A 5,211-nucleotide genomic window follows, 5' to 3' on the forward strand; every position below is an offset into this window, starting at 1 on the left:
CCCCCAGTTCCAATTTGGTTGATTTCCATTATTATATTCCAATTTCTTCCATCCTCACTTGTGCAGATATTTTTAAATAAAACTTGCATTCTGGGGAGGGTTCCCATATCATAAATCTAGAGAAAAACTTTAAGTAAGCAAACCATCGGCTCCCCTCCCCCCATCATCTCTTTCACTGAATGAAATCTGCTCTCGGTCCAAACATTTTCTTGTGTGTTTCTTGTGGCCGATTAGCTGCTCTCCCTGTGCAAAGGTCAGAGGGGGCAGGGTTTCTGTTGAGGTAGGTGATTAGCTGTGGGAGGAACTTATCAGAGCTTGCAGGGCGCGTGCAGTTTGATCCATCTTTTAGATTTAGGGGAGCTAGTCTCAAACGTTTGTTGGGGGGACCTAGGGTTTTTTTGGGGGGGGAGTTATTGGTCCTGTCTTCACGCTTTTTATGATGGAGGACCGCTGTAGCCACCCCCAACGACACGTTCTCAAGATGGAGGGTGAGGGAACAGCAGCAGTCGCCTGCGGTTCCTGCGCAATGTTTGCCATCTTGCCAAAGGTTGCAAGCAGCTTTACCTGCAGCAATTGCATGTTGATTGCCCTCTTACAAGACAAAGTCCAGCAACTGGAGGAACGTGTAGCTACACTCCAAAGAATTAGAGACCTGGAGCTCTTCTTGGAAGCAACAGAGCACACCGTCTCCACCAGGGAGGAGACAGGGGACTCCCCTGAGAAGGAGGCAAGCCTACCTTGATTTCAGCAAGGCATTTGATAAGGTGCCCCATGATATTCTTGTAAAGAAGCTGGTAAAATGCGGACTTAACCATGCTACCACTCAGTGGATTTGTAACTGGCTGACTGACCGAACCCAAAGGGTTCCTCTTCATCCTGGAGAAGAGTGACTAGTGGGGTGCCACAGGGATCTGTCTTGGGCCTGGTCTTATTCAACATCTTTATCAACAACTTGGATGATGGACTCAAGGGCATCCTGATCAAATTTGCAGATGACACCAAACTGGGAGGGGTGGCTAACGCCCCAGAGGACAGGATCACACTTCAAAACGACCTTGACAGATTAGAGAACTGGGCCAAAACAAACAAGATGAATTTTAACAGGGAGAAATGTAAAGTATTGCACTTGGGCAAAAAAAATGAGAGGCACAAATACAAGATGGGTGACACCTGGCTTGAGAGCAGTACATGTGAAAAGGATCTAGCAGTCTTGGTTGACCACAAACTTGACATGAGCCAACAGTGTGACGCAGCAGCTAAAAAAGCCAATGCAATTCTGGGCTGCATCAATAGAAGTATAGCATCTAGATCAAGGGAAGTAATAGTGCCACTGTATTCTGCTCTGGTCAGACCTCACCTGGAGTACTGTGTCCAGTTCTGGGCACCACAGTTCAAGAAGGACACTGACAAACTGGAATGTGTCCAGAGGAGGGCAACCAAAATGGTCAAAGGCCTGGAAACGATGCCTTATGAGGAACGGCTAAGGGAGCTGGGCATGTTTAGCCTGGAGAAGAGGAGGTTAAGGGGTGATATGATAGCCATGTTCAAATATATAAAAGGATGTTACATAGAGGAGGGAGAAAGGTTGTTTTCTGCTGCTCCAGAGAAGCGGACACGGAGCAATGGTTCCAAACTACAAGAAAGAAGATTCCACCTAAACATTAGGAAGAACTTCCTTACAGTAAGAGCTGTTTGACAGTGGAATTTGCTGCCAAGGAGTGTGGTGGAGTCTCCTTCTTTGGAGGTCTTTAAGCAGAGGCTTGACAACCATATGTCAGGAGTGCTCTGATGGTGTTTCCTGCTTGGCAGGGGGTTGGACTCGATGGCCCTTGTGATCTCTTCCAACTCTATGATTCTATGATTCTTCTATGATTTTACATCCTTGTAGCTGGGTTGTTTTCGCAGTTTCTTATCTCATCATCTCTGGCTTGTGCCTGTAGTTTACTCCAATTAGAATACAATTAGCAGGATAACCTTTGCTTCCAGGAACAGGAGGGGGGTCGTGGCAGCCAGAGTGCTCCGTGCCCCCAGTGCCTTTGCCTGCCCTTGCATTCCATGGGGAAGTGAGTGCCAGACTGCCAGGCAAACTGCAGATGGGAGCCTGATTCCTCTTCCAACCGAAGAGGAATGCAGATAATGAAATTCCCCAACATTATCTGATTACCTCCATCTGTTTCTCTCCTGCGGTATTGGGGAAGCTCCAGTCCTGGGGCACCGGAAATAGGAAGCCTTGCCAGCCTCATTTTTAGACCCAGGTGCAGGTTGTCTTCCAAGGTTAGCTCCGACATATGAATTTAGTGTAAAAATATTTACATTTTAATTTAATGTCCAGTGATGGTGGTTTCAAGTGCTCTAACACCATTGTTCTAATTTGCACAGAAAAGGGGGGAAATAATTTAGCACGAAAATTGAAATAATTACATATAGGGCCACCATTTCAGGAGGAAGAGAAAAGGGTTGGTAGGAGAGATTCTCATCAGTGCTTAAAGGCTTGCTTTTGTATGCATGCAATATTTCTTAACACACCACAAATTAAGACTATAAGAGGCTCCTGGCTGGATCAGACCAAAGGCCCATCTAGTCCATCCTCTTGTCACAGTCACCAATCAGATGCCTACGGCATACCATCCAACTTTTTCAGATGAGAAACTGGGATGTGCTTCTTCCAGGACATGCTCCCAAGTGAATCACATGGCCTGCACCATGATCTTGCCCTGAAAATGCACTTTTTCAGGGTGATACCATGCGATATCACAGCACCCAAAATGGCCGCTGTGTTCATTTTTTCTGGGACACTTGGCAGGTGTGCTACATGAGGTCGGCAGGTAGGACTTAAATGTAACAGCACTGTCCCATGTGTCCTTCCAGTAACTGGTATTCAGAGGCTACTTGGAGGTTGCACGTAACCAGCATGGCTAACAGCCATTGATATCCTCCAGGAATTAGTCCTTTTTTGATAGCCCTGTTCTGAACCTCTACAATATCCTTCTTATGCTGCAGCAACCAGCCCTGTGTTGTGCTGTCCACAGCGGTACAAGTATAATGCAGCTTTATTTAACAGCATTGTAATATTGGTAGTTCCATTTCTAGTTCTTTTACTAACGATCCATAACATGAAACTTCCTTTTTTCACATTGGGTCAAAATTTTCACCATGATCCCAATCTCTCTTTCTTGGGCAGTCATCACCAGTACAGTATATGAAGTTAGGATTATTATTATTTTGCCCCAGTGTGTAGCACTTTATGTGTTTTAAGAGAATTTGTTTTGCGTGGACAGGCGGAGTCCCCAGATCCCAAGCGGTCTCCCCCGTCATGTGGAATAACGACTCAAGACAATGTGCTACGGGATTAAATTGGCCACAACTTTATTAAATTTCAAATGTGGGTAGACCTTGGCTCAGGCATTGGGTGTTCTCCCGCCCTAGTCCCCAGCCGGGGACCTAGGGAGCATCAGGGTTATCCAGTGGGGGGGGGGGGATAGGCCGGCTCTGGAGAACATATGTTCAAGCAGAGATAGCCACCGCCATTACGCAACCGCCGCAGGGGAGAGCAATGACGACCTTTCAGCGTATGGTCAATGCTTCCCTTCAGAAACCCCTTTAACGGGGAACCCTCGTATCGCCGCCGCAAAGAGGAAGATGGGCTAAAGGATTCCGCCCAAGGCCTGATACCGCCAAAGTTGTGGCGTTTTGCTATGGGAAAGGTGAAACCTGCCAATGCAGGGAAATTCCTTTCCGGCCCTTTAACAGTGACCTTAACGTAGCAGCGCCCGCATACCTGTGAAGAAAAGTTAACCTGCAAAATAAGACATTAACTGAGGGTGGGTAGGGTGGGAGAAGCTCTGGAGCCAAGTGAGGATTCCCAGGTAAGATCATCCCTCTATTGTGTGGGCAGGTAATCCCTCCCCTACCTGGCCTGGTCTCCTTGGCAACGCATCCCCCAGGTGGGATTGGACAACTGACTGGGGTAGGCGGAGACCTCGAGGTATCCCACCTGAGGGAAGGCAAAGCCAAGTCTATGCTGATGGAGCCGCTCCAGATCCAGGGGCTGCATGCGTCCATGCAAAGGGCGTCCCCTATTTTATGCGGGGACTGGTCATTGGTTCCCTTTCTGTATCAACCGGAGAATTGACCAAAAACTCTCTGGTTAATATTAGAGGGGAACTCTTGGCATATAATCATATATTGCTTAATAATTACACTAGCTGAGGGGTGTGATGGTGCCCTCCCAAAAGGGTGTCTGATTAAATGGAGCCATGTATAAATTATCACATCTTTACACTCAGCTGTATGATTTTACACTGATTTCAAGTGGTAGAAATGCATAGGACTGCACTGGGAAGGCAAGAAACGAAACAAGACCTCGCCTTGTGTCCCTATTCTAAACAGTACTAAAAATTCTAATATGTTACAGTTAGCTATTCCTTCTAATCTCTTTTATCTGTGACATCCTTTATGAATGAACCCAATGGTTAGGGAATATCAATCTAGTACCTAGCAAAAGTTTTATACCAGGAGCTCTTGGTGATACTGTAGAGCACAACAGTTCATTCTGTAGTGAAAGACTGCATGAGGTCTGGTCTCTTTTCCAAGCCAGGTTTCATCCATGGAAACAGCACAAATTTCATTTCCTTCCCTCTTGACTTCCCATAGCACATAAACCTTATATTCCAAAGATTGGTGGGTGGCTTTCAGTTTTACAAGAAAAACTCATTTAACCAGACCTCCCAAATCTGGGCCCTTCTATGTACTGGGCATGCTTTATGTCTCAGCTATATCTCAGAAGCCCTTCCTCGGGCAAATACATGTCATGGATTCCAAGACATCTGGATAATAGAGGTTCTACTGTACTTCTATCCAATCCCACCCTCAGGGCAATTTTTCTTCTTGCCAAGTGTGTGCAGAGAGAGAGAAAGTTAGAAAAAAAATTCCCGCATGTTTGCATTCACCAAGTCATCTCCAAAAGTCCTCCACAGTCTTATAAATCAGTTTCGTTCTGTAGGATTGTTTACCTACTACTTTTTAGAATGTCTCTAATAAATTAGAATCTGCTGAAGTGGTAAAAAACATATGAAAGACATAATGAACAGCCTCCAAGTGGCACACAGGGGCCATTATGTACAGAGGAAGCAGGGAGGGTAATCGTAAAATTTTGAAAAATTATACAATAACTTGGTACTTATTGCCCATCTACATTCCTGTGCTTCAGAA

The sequence above is a fragment of the Podarcis gaigeae genome (assembly GCF_964106915.1).
Source record: "Podarcis gaigeae genome assembly, chromosome: 5".
NCBI lineage: Eukaryota > Metazoa > Chordata > Lepidosauria > Squamata > Lacertidae > Podarcis > Podarcis gaigeae.